The 12394-nt window shown below is 38.3% G+C and overlaps 2 protein-coding genes across 2 annotated transcripts in view; one reads left to right on the forward strand and one right to left on the reverse strand.

Moving 5' to 3' along the window:
• Positions 1-5868, reverse strand: part of LOC145984147 (tubulin alpha chain-like) — a 192201-nt gene extending 186333 nt beyond the window's left edge. Inside the window, exon 1 of the mRNA XM_083117612.1 lies at positions 5792-5868. The gene's annotated coding sequence lies outside the window, so the exon portion shown is untranslated. The remainder of the gene's footprint in view (positions 1-5791) is intronic.
• Positions 1-12394, forward strand: part of LOC145984148 (protein ST7 homolog) — a 147824-nt gene that overhangs the window by 31625 nt on the left and 103805 nt on the right. The window lies entirely within an intron of this gene.

Raw genomic sequence — 12394 nt, forward strand, 5'->3', positions numbered from 1 at the left:
TAGAACTTTCCGATTCAGGATTTCCATATATTGATCAGCCTTAATGGTCCCTGTGCAAATATGCATCCTGCCAATCCCTTTTGCAGAGAAACATGCCCAAATCATAACACTGCCACAAAACATTTGAGTTTCTAAAATAAGATCTTGCAAGTTCTTCTCCCTTCTGCATCCCCAGTTTAACTGAGCTGTCATTCCCAGCAATTTAAATCGTTTTTCATCAGAAAATATCACATGTTCCCAATCTGTATCATTCCAATGGCCATAACGTGTGACAAACTCACGTCTAGCTTTTGAATGTGCGTCAGTTAGTCTGGGTTTTTTACATGGGACTTGTTTAAAAACACCCTGTTTCTTTAGTCGGGATACTACAGTAGCATGAGTAAGATTAACGCCCACCTCATTTTGAAGTTTATGTGCAATTTGACGTGAACTTATTTCTCTGTTCTTCAGTGCCATGTCCTTTATCATACGATCCAGTTGAGGTGATGTCTTTTTCTTTCTGCCACAGTGACTTCTCAGTCATGGTTTTTCCATGTTCTTGTTGCTTTTGCAGGCAGCGGCTAACTGTGGATTGATGCATTTGAAGTTGTCGACCAATTTCTCTCTGATTATGACCATCCATATGCAAACCAAGAACCATTCCTTGCTTACGTGGTGAAATGTCACACTTTCTGTGCATTGTTTTCGAGAAAACACGCTCAAATACACTACACACCACCACAAATAGGTTAACATATCCAAACTGTCAAAAATGAACATGGTGTTTGCAACATAAAACATGTCACAAGTTGCACTACTAACAATCATTTTACAGATTCCTGACAATTGATTACAAAGCCTTGCAGCAGTAACTGATTGCAACACCCTCTAGCAGAAGCTCCAAACACTAAATTAATAAAAGAATAACACCACACTACACAGTGATACCAGACCAATGCTTCAATCAATTGATTTCAAGTTGTGCAGGAAAGATGCATGCATGCGAAAATCAAAATTGTCAACATCCGTAATAAGAATACAGTGATGCTAATTTTTTTTTTACAGAGTGTATTTATCCATGTTGGAAAAAATCATAGAAATGCTAAATGTGACTGGACCTACAGTTTAAGGAGCTACCATGTGTTTCCACCGGGTATCAAATCTAGGACCTGTTGATTACAAGGGGATGTTAGCACTATGCTATTGAGGAAGCCCAGCTATTTTGTAATGTTACAGAAAAGTAACAAGTTGTGTTTCAGTTTATTTACACAATATCTTGTATTAATAACAGATTGCCCTTTCATCATCTATACTGAACGCAACTCCAACTGGCAGCTGAGAAACAGCAAATCAGCGACCAGTTGAATTTTCTGTGACTGAGATTGAGCATTTTCGAGTCGCAAGGTACCGAGTGTTGTTTGCGGGATGAAACAAATGAGCGTTTGGTCCACCACATGTTGCCAAACGTACTGTAAAATGAGAAAGAGTCTTCTCGATGAATGGTATTGTCAGCTCCAGAAATCGTCGGGGGTTGATGGTAGAACTGCACACGTGGTCCTGAACGATGAAGTTTCCAGATGGAATGCAGGCGGACACACAGTAATATAAAAACAACTGGCAAAAACAGAAGTACGCTTGGGAACGTTACTTCGGGAGAGCGATATGATCCCTTCAGCTTTACTTCGCAACTGAGTTTGTTGACACCCACTGGACAACACACCCCTGAAAATGATTGGGGATAGAAAGGGCCAGAAATAGCATTCAAGGTCAGCTGCCAGTTTGAGTTGGATTCAGTATAATGTATTCATTTTAATTTGAAAACCACATAACTTGGAGTGCCAGTTGTGCTGTGTATGTTATGTACAATGTTTTTTCTGCACTTTACACAATCTCAGATACTAGCCCAAATGGTAGAGGATGTGCTTTTGTGTAAAGTGGTATCTGCATGAAAAATTGCTATAAGATTTTTGGAATGCTGAAGGAAATGCTTCCATGTAAGAGTACCTTACACTCAATGAGAGACAGATTACATTCCATCATGTAAAGATTACAAGAACATTTCTGAAAAAAATAAGTTCAACACCAGTGAAATTTTCTCAGAATTTGGAAAGAACCAAAAATCTAATTTATCTATTTTGAAATATTTTTTTTCTGACCTTGTAAAACAAAGAACCACAAAATACATTGCTAAACATATATACCACCACAATAAAGTATAGGATAATCAAAACTACATCCAATTTACATCAAAATACAATCCAGTGTGTGCCCCATGAACTTAAAGTTGACTAATTTGATTTTATGAAATATCATGAGTCTGTTTTATATAATAATAATTTTAAAAGTTTTAAATACCTCACCTGCAAAATGGCCAAAAGAAGGGGGAGAAATAGATATATTATTTTTCTTCTGTCAAGTGATGATTTATGTTTTTGTAAAAACACAGAGGACAGTATGCTGTCTCTAATTTGCATACAATTTTGCTATTATGTTTGCAGTACTTTTTTGGAAACTTCATTTATACGTAATACACACATGTGACTTGTGGCTAATAGTCTTATAAGTAAGAGAAGATGACAAGTCTAAACAAAAGTTTCTGAAGAAGAACATGGTTTTTGACCATGTGTGGAACAGTTATTTCGCGTGAAGACATGATACCAAATGAAGCAATTCCTGTCACAATTTTATCTTTGCTACTTCGGAATTACAAATGTCTAGAACAGAAATTAGTTTTCCTATGCAATATATATATACTAGGGCTGAGCTGATACCGATGTGTTGGTATCTGCCAATACCAGTGTTATCAGTATCAGAAATCTGCCAATACCAGTGGTATCAGTATTGGAAAGTATTGGTTGGAATTTATTTAAATACATCGGCTGATACTTTTCAGGCATTTTGGTTTTTGACAGATTCGGCAAAAGTTCCGAGCAACACTTTCACAAAGGCTAATTATACTGGATATTAGGCAAAATTCGATTTACTTTTTATTTTGCACCAGTTTTCTGTGAAAAAAAATGTAATAAACATAACATGATGTAATTCTTGAATATTTTAAAACAAATGTGTTGGTAAAATAATTCAAATAATTAGATGGAAATACTTACACAAATATTAACCAATATTTAGAACAACTTTCAATTGTTTCAATTTTCAAGTATCGGTATTGGTGGGAATCGGTATTGGCATCGGTTCAAAGTGGTATCAGCTCAGCCCTAATATATATGGATGCTTCATTTTCCTTTAATATATCAATTCATTCATGTCCTCAATTTTGATTTTTATATCCAGTGAATTTTCTGTTTACTTGTTGGAAAATTTTGAGCATGGTATTTAGAGTAGAAGTTTATAACGTATATTCTTTGAGCAGCAAGTGAGAAATGTGAAATATATGAATAAGAATAAATATCAAATTATATGTATTTTGCTGAAATGATTTTGTGTGACATTATTGGGCAAGTTAGTGTTGTGAAACCACTTTCAAAACTGTTGGTTGTCTATGTAACAAAAAGTTGTAATTTGTCATAGCATTCAGTATATGTCACTTTGTACTCTACTTTTAGTATATTTTTAAAATTATTTAATTGTTAAAGTCTACCAGTCATTTTCGTGGAAAAAAATAAAAAGTTTGAAATGAAATACAAGTTTGCATTGAGGCTTGTTGAAGGTTGATTGTATTCAATGTGCTCTCACAGGGAATTGGATTCAGAACGTTCTGATTTTCCAAGCCAACAAACTTCAAAATTCCTAGATTTGTCCATCGCAGTAATTTTAAGAATATACAAGATCAGAAATGAAATGCTTTAGTTTCCTTTCGTTTGATATTTTTGTAACTCCTTTCGTATTAGAAGTTTTTCTCCCTCTGATGTAATATCAAAAGAAGGGGAATTTTCTATCAAGGCATTGCAGTAAAAGCATAAATAGATATGGATAAATTTACAATATTCAATTCTTGTTGGCTTAATGTATTGGAGAAATATAAATCCAATTTTAATGTATTTTATCGTGCAGGGATATATTTAGCTTTGGATATGGATAAATACTTCCCTACTTTCCTCGTAATAGTCAGTTGCTACCATGCTACCGATTTTTACTTTAATTTCTATACTATGAAGATGGAACATTTTTTTAAAATTCTCAACTGCAGGAAGCCCATACTAGTCTCATCAATTTTGAACATATTTTTAGATATGAAAAACTAATGTAGACTGTTCTAATTCAGGTATTTACAGTCCCGAAAGGCTTATTGGTTGGTGTGCATATTTTTGTATTTCTGTTATATTATCTCCTGTTTCTGCCTCGCTAGGTTAATCACGAGGAAAATGATAATAAAATGAAGGAAATCCCGACTCAAGACACGAATGCAGAACTTTGCAGTGCGATACGAAAACTACAATATCATGCATTGTGTGAAGAATTCGTGTAACTTCTCCACCCCTCACACAATGAAAAAGTCTCGTTAGGCTATTTTTTTTATTTGGCAACATAAATTAGTTTTAGTAATATCCCGCTTTTCAGAACATAAAGGGCGTGAAGTGTCATGTCATATGTAAGACACCTATATGTACTTCAACAGCAGGCAATGACGTGGCAAAAACTGGAGAGCAAAATATTGGTATGTTTTTGCTCCCAGCGTTTACGCAGATAACTTATTGCGATGATACGCCGTTACATTATGTACTTTTGCACTGCATAGTATTTATTAGCACTCTACGCTCGCTATGAGGAATGAAAAGGCGCCGCTCTTGAATTAGCCACACCCTCCTGGTACTTGGGTCAAAGTGCAATCGGCAGCCATTTTGCTACGGCTCTTTGTGGGCCTTTTTGCCGCATACTGACCTCGCCTAAAGTGAAACACGCAAATAATACTGCTCGCAAAATGTGGCAAATATAGCGAATATACGTAAAGGAGACCGTAACTAATGTTGCGAGTTCTGGGTTGCCTAGAACAAACGTACATTTCCAGGCGCCCTCGCGAGAGAGAACAGGGGAATACCCTGTCGATCATGACGTAGCGAAATTACAAGCGCTGCCGCTAGGCTTGTGCACAAAATTATAAAGCGTTAGCCCAATCATAACCAGTGTGGAAAGGAAAAATTGAATCTTTTTGATCCTTAAAATTTCCTTAATTCTCGAAAGACGACAAATAGTTTTTTAGGTGCCATGTATTGGCACGTGGAGATTCTCGGTAGGAGTGTAGCTATTATTGTTATTGCTAGACGTGTTTACGCAAAACTACTTGCCCTTTTACTTAAGAACAATGAATGACTCCAAGCTAATATGTTATAACTTTCCGACTGGACGTGAAAACTTATTATTTCCTTACATTAAAAATAAGCCAAGAGGAATTTACAAGTAATTCGTGCTACAAATAAAAAATGTTGAACTAGTTTATCCTAATCTTCGTATATTTCCGTTCATTTCCCCACTTCGCGAACTTTGCATTCCGATATTCACTCAGCCCCAGATAATTCTCTTTACTATTGTTGTACGCGCCATGTTATTACGTAATTGAACCTACCACAGAACGGGGACAATAGAAGTCGTTCGTCGGTGTTACATCGACAATACCAAAGACTACGATACGAATTATATTGCATTTTGATTTTAAGTTAAGAAAACATATTCTTGCCTTTGCAAACGGCAATCTTTCGAATTAGGCAGCCAACCGAAGTGAAATTGTGATTGAAGCGAATACGCTCTCGACATCTAACTTTCGGTGAAAGCGGAACATTATTAAAAAACCACACATTTTAATAATAATAACAATAAGAACAGTAGTAACACGATGATGTAATGGTTTAGAACTTACCAAATTTGAAGATTCTGCACTTCTCGTTAGGCGCGACACTACACTGACCACGACACTGACCATTCACTACAGATAGCGGACGGAACTGCAGTATGACTTATGACAGCAGACTGATGATCTCGAAATTTTCATACGGTAGCCAATGGGAAGAGTTCTTGCAGAAGCCATTTTTATAGTCTAACCAATCAGTCGCGACTACCGAGGAAGGCGTTATCGTTGTAACTTATGTGTTTTTGAGTTCAAATTAACGATGAAATATAAACTGCGTATAGAATGTTCGAAAGTTCTAAATGCATAGTTATGAAAAAATTGGGAATTGGGAAGTCAATTTTTTCTTACACATTTTCAAAACGAAAAAAAAAAACCACTTGTTTATTTGTTGTTCAATTAATGGTACTTCGTCAAATGTATATATGATGCAATAATGCAAAACTTGTGATGTAGATTCGGAATAGAAATTATTTTTTGTTTGTAGTGAAACATCTCCTGCAGCAAAATATTGGTGGAAATCGTTCTTCTGTGTTAGCACACCCATTTGTTTATAATGGATTTGTTCAGTCTTCTTTGGTTGTTGCATTACGCATTGTAATTCGTTTCGTAAGTTTGATATCACTTAAATTGGATATAATTGTGAATATAATGGTTGGATAATTACACATTTCCTTCACGGCAAGATGGTAGGTTTTATAGAAAAAATATTTGAATAGAAATTATGACTTAAGGGTGGGGAGCTATCGGGCTTGAAACCCCTGAAATATGCTCTATTTTTTTTAAAATGTCGTCATCATCACTTGTTAGGTTACAATTTATTATTTTATAAAGAACTACCCTTTTATTACCCTACCCTAAGGTAAATCTGCGATGAAATCGTATGTACGGACTGTAGACAAATAATGCTCCCTCCTCCCAAAATCCAATTGACAGTATATTAACGGGTATGCATCGTAGGGTGGGCTTGGGAAATGATAAAAATAAAATTATTTAGTCGTCGTCTAGATGACCGAGCACATTGAGTGCTGGACTCATGATCTCGAAGCACATGTCCCATGTTTGAGTCCTGACGTGGGCGTTTCTTTACGATTATCCCTTCATCAATTTCATGTAATAAACATTCACTCTCGTCGTCATGACAAGCAACAAGTGGCAGGAAGGTGACTCTTAATAACAAAAATACAAAATAGTTGACAAACAAAATAGTTATATTTAGATTGTTGCCGTCTCCGTGACTAAGCACGTACTTGCTCGATTCGAGATTAGCTGGAATCGAACACCTGCACAGGTGTTTCATTGTGCTCCTTCTCTCGCCTGCTTCATCTAATCTTCATTCATAGTCACGATTAACCTAAAGGGCAGATAGGCGATCTTAAATTACGAAATACAAACAAACTATATTTACTTAACTTTGGCTATGAGTGATGAAGAAATTAATGCATTTATGTATCTAGTTCCCTTATCTGGACTTTAATGTAAAGTGGTTTCCAACTTCCGAACCACCGATGAATGCCACAGCCGGGAATTGCTCCCCAGATTAATTGATTGTGAGGCGGTAATTCGGCATAGTGTATGACCGATTCTTTTTGGTCACGTAAAAGATTGTGCGTAGGACGGAAGGGTGTTTAATTTCGATCAACAGAAATTAGGCGTAGGATGGAAGGCTCTTTGGTTTCATGGAGCGTGTCTGCGTATTTAGCTTAGAGTGTTGAGCAATGCTCCTAGGAATAGTGAAACCAAAACAGCTGGAACAATGGGTTCGGCATTCCTTCGTGTCGAAGGAGCTGTTGCTAGACTGTTGCTATTGGTGTACATACAGTGGAGTGATTTTTTTACTCCAATTACAGTCCAATTACAGTTGGTTGCAATGACGTTAGTAGTACGTGGACAGTCCAGCTCCAGACTCAGAAGTAACCCTCGCGAAGATTGATTTCCGCGGTTCACAAAAGCCAAGCTCCAGACTAGGGATGGCCAGATCCGGATCCGGTTGGTTCCGGATCCTAAAATTTTTCGGATCCGGAATTTTCAGATCCAGATCCGGATCCGGTACTTTCGGATCCGGATCCGTTTTGCCATCCCACATGCGCTTCTTTGGAAAGTAAGAATGTGCTTATAACACATTGTTACCTGCTAATATATATATATATATATATATATATATATATATATATATATATATATATAATATACATACATACACACATATATATATAGTGTGTGTACCCGCGTGCGCGATTTGTAATTAATTAATACACTTACAAGGGAGGTCTAAGTCTCCCCCTCCGATCTCCATGAAACTTGCCAGGTGTATAGAGCCCCCCCCCCTCAAATGTCAAGATGAGGAGAAATTGAAGTGGGGATCTGACCCCGAAACCACGTAAATATGGCATAGGAAGAAACAGGGAGCATAGGGCCTCTCTATACACCTGTCAAATTCCATGGAAATCGGAGGGTGACACAGGGGTCAGATGATCCCCACGTCAATTTGTACTCATCTTGATATTTGAGGCGGGTTTTGCCCCCTAAAACAGTTTTTTAGCCGAAACAAAAAAACACGTATTTCTTCCTTTGGGCCCCTCTATACACCTGCAAAGTTTCATGAAAATCGGAGAGGGACACAGGGGTCAGATCCTTACTTCAATTTGTCCTCATCTTTTCATTTGAGGGGATTTTGCCCCCTAAAACAGTTTTTAGCTGAAACAAAAAAACACGTATTTCTTCCATTGGGTCCCACTATACACCTGCCAAGTATCATGGAAATCGGACGGGGACACACAGGTCTTATGCACACTTAAATTTGTCCTCATATTGACATTTGAGGGGGGGTTGCCCCCTAAAACAGTTTTTTAGCCGAAACAAAAAAAACACGTATTTCTTCATTTGGGCCCGTTTATACACACACCTGCCAAGTATGATGGAAATCGGAGGGGGACACAGGGGTCAGATCCTCACATCAATTTGTCCTCATCTTGACATTTGAGGGGGTTTTGCCCCCTAAAACCGTTTTTTAGCTGAAACAAAAAAACACGTATTTCTTGCTTTGGGTCCCACTATTCGCCTGCCAAGTTTCATGGAAATCGGAGGGGGACACTTAGATAACCTCCCTTGTTAGTCTTACACTTTGTAATTATATAACACTGCATATATTATAATGTTTTATTTTAATTTGTAAAACTGTAACTGTAGAACAATTGTATAATTTTTGTATAACATTTCTATCTTGTTATATGTGTTAAAGGTTTCATCCTGGAATTGAATGTCTTACATTTATGTATGTTTTCATTTCCAATACATTCGAATGAATATATATTCGTTTCAATGGCATTTACAAAATCACCTCTGACATTTTATGTTAAACAAGTAAGATTATTTTTGTGCACGAGTGTGTTAGCCTATGCGTAGCAAAGTATTTTAGGAACAACACTTGAAAAAAATTCTTGTAGGACTAACTAATGAAAAATTTCTTTGTAATATTACCACACCTTTTAAGGTGTGGTAATATTATAATGGGATTGAGATCCGAAACTCTCGGATCCGGATCCAAGAAATCCGGAATTTTCGGACCCGGATCCTGATCCAGATCCGGAACTTTCGGATCCGGATCCAGATCCGAAACTTTCAGACCCAGATCCGGATCCGGAACTGTCGGATCCGGATCCAGATCCGGAACTTTCAGACCCGGATACGGATCCGGATCCAGATCCGTAACTTTTGGATCCGGATCCGAATGGATCCGGATATTTCGGATCCGGATCCGTTTGGCCATCCCTACTCCAGACAGAAAGATTAACACTCGTGACAATTGACGTCCTCGGTTGGCTATAGTTTCAACCGCCGTCGCGACGCAAAACGACAGTCGAAAGTTGGGACACGGGAAAAAAGACACATTACGCGCAAGTAAGACCATAGCTAAAACCACGAGTGGACGGAAAGTACGAGCAACTTAACTCAACCTAGTTATTGGGTGAGATTTCTGCCAACATACCCCCCCCCCACCCAAGAAGAACAACTGAAGAAGAAAACGAAAACAGAGTATGAAGAAAAGTTAATTTTTGGAAGTGTAAAGACCAACCTTGACGTGTAAAGTCTGTAGTTATTGTTGGATACGATGATTATTTTAAATATACGGGTAAAATATAGTAATAATTCTTATTTGTAGCTTATTTCCTGCTTTGTCAAGTTTATTGATTACTTACGGTTTATTAACTAACTTAAGACTTACGAGTGATTGGTCTGTCTGTCTGGCGCTGTAAACCCAGAGCTCGTAAGCCGAATCAGGTCAGTAGGTTCAAAACAACCGTAAACAGAATAGTCTAAATTTGGAAACTTAAAATAGTAAAAATTACCCTCTTCAGTCACTTTTTCGCTAATCGCGAAGATGAGGATGAGTGATGATATGATTAAATTGAAGAAGGAACATTCACCCGCCACGGAGGCCGGCCCGTGGACTAGATTCTCGGTGGACGCGCCCTGTACAGGAAATCGGACCCAATCGTAAACTTGGGTGTAAGTGGGTGACCATTCCCAAAGGCATCCTAATATCAACCTCACTTCCACGTAGTACACCCTAGACTACCTTTGCAGAGTAACGAGGCGGCGGCTTTGGCGCCTGGACCTGTAGACAGGATAGGGTTACGTTGTGGTGTTCTTAGGTGTTCATCCATCTCATCATATCACCATTCACACTCGTCGTCGCGATTGGGTCTACCCGGTGGAGGCACATAGTGGTACGGATCCCACTTTAAACTGTATGTCCAGTCCCAGTTAGCCTTACTGTGCACAAACTGGACTTAAAACATCAACTCCATCAATCGTCGTCGCGATTAGCCAAAAGTGGAAGAAAAGCGACGTAAAATAAAACAAAATCGTAAATCATCAACGAATCTTAAATTGTAGATCCAGTCCCGATTAGCTTACCTGAGCATAAAGTGAAGTTGAAAATGGAGGAAGAAGTTATTTTATCCACACAACCAAAATCCATTTTTTCGACCCCCCCCCCCCCCCTTCCTCTCCCAACACGTTTCTCAAACGCAAAATTTATGGCATTTTGTCTTCAAATTCACGGGGAGTGTGATCTCAGATGGGAATTTTTCGGACAATGTTCCTACATGAAGCGGTTTTGTGACTAACCCAACCTCTGTCGTCAGTGGGTACTTGCCGATAATGTGGCCGGAGCGTGGCATTGTTTACATCACCTCCACAATTGCCGAAATCGTGAACGTGTGGATCCTGTACCTCCACAGAATGTTCAATTCAATTCAAATTTTCTTTATTAAAGGGTGAGGTTCAGCCTGTGGCTGTTCTCCCACCTAACCCCGTTTGACATTTACCTAGTGTACATAAATAAAATCATAAAAAAGAGAAGAAAATACAATAAAATAAAAAAAATAAAAAAATAATAAAATGGTTACAAGGAAAGAACAAAGACGAGATTTTTAAAAAAAATCCAGACAACACGTAAAAAAGAAAGAGAGAAAGAAAAACACATTCACGCAGGGGAAGGCTTTACTTTTTCATGTATACTAGTTATTGTTGCTCCCTCGAAAATATCCCCCCCCCCCCCAATTCTGTGTCCCTACTTACAAATTAAAATTAGTTGCCAACTTGCCATCTGACGCATGACCTGTGAGTCTGGGGCATGGGTGCGGAAGGGGGTCGCCTCTACCGTTACGTTAATCGCGACGGCTAGTTTGTGGATGGAAAAGGAAGCGAGAGGTAGTGTCCATGGCCTTCGTTAAAAATACCACCACAGCATTCATTAAGAGAAACAGAATGACCGATCGCGGAATTTGAACATCTGACCATCTGGATATCTGTCCGTCATTTGAACCATTCACCAAAACTCGTTCGGCAATTTGGAAGGAGAGTTTGCTCTTTCTTGTAATATAACAACAATGGAAAGTAGGCTACTTTAGACTGAATGTTATTTTCAGTCCAGTTTACGGATAGATGGGTTAATAGACTTTAGACCTACAGTTGGATGTAGGATTATTAATACTTTTTGCCGACCTCCGTGGCAGAGTTGTTATCACACCGCGCTGCGATGTCAGGGGTCCTGGGTTAGATTCTCGGCTGGGCATGGGATTTCTTTGTGTGTCCTTTCATCATTTTCATCATAACATCACTCAACCTCAACCAAATCAAACCAATAAATACTTTTGTCCAACTGCCTGGAATCGACCCTGACTGTCAGGAGGACCCTACAAATTAAAATCTGTTACCAATTTGTCAATCTGTAACAAGCAAACCGTCACCTTGAAAAACTACATCACCATTCTGTATAATTTTCCGTTAAATCCAAGGGCGTACAGAATGGAATCTTTATCCCGAAATTTGTCTTACGTGTCATAAAGGAAACTGGGTTATTTTGCATTCCAACTGATACATGAGCGCAAGACTGATAACTCTTGTGTGGATAGTATGTGTCACCCTGATGCTGGCAAAGCTTCCTATAGCATTGCCACCTCGCTACGTAGGTTGCCAGCTACTTGGAATGTGTTTTTCCTTCTTTCATAACTTGACCTGACGTGAGTAATATATTTCTTAATGTTACACGTGTTAAACGAAAGTCTTTTTTATTGGAGATTTTGTTGGATTTCTCATTTTTGTAAA

The sequence above is a fragment of the Lepisma saccharinum genome, chromosome 2, assembly GCF_977018435.1.
Source record: "Lepisma saccharinum chromosome 2, izLepSacc3.1, whole genome shotgun sequence".
Lineage (NCBI taxonomy): Eukaryota > Metazoa > Arthropoda > Insecta > Zygentoma > Lepismatidae > Lepisma > Lepisma saccharinum.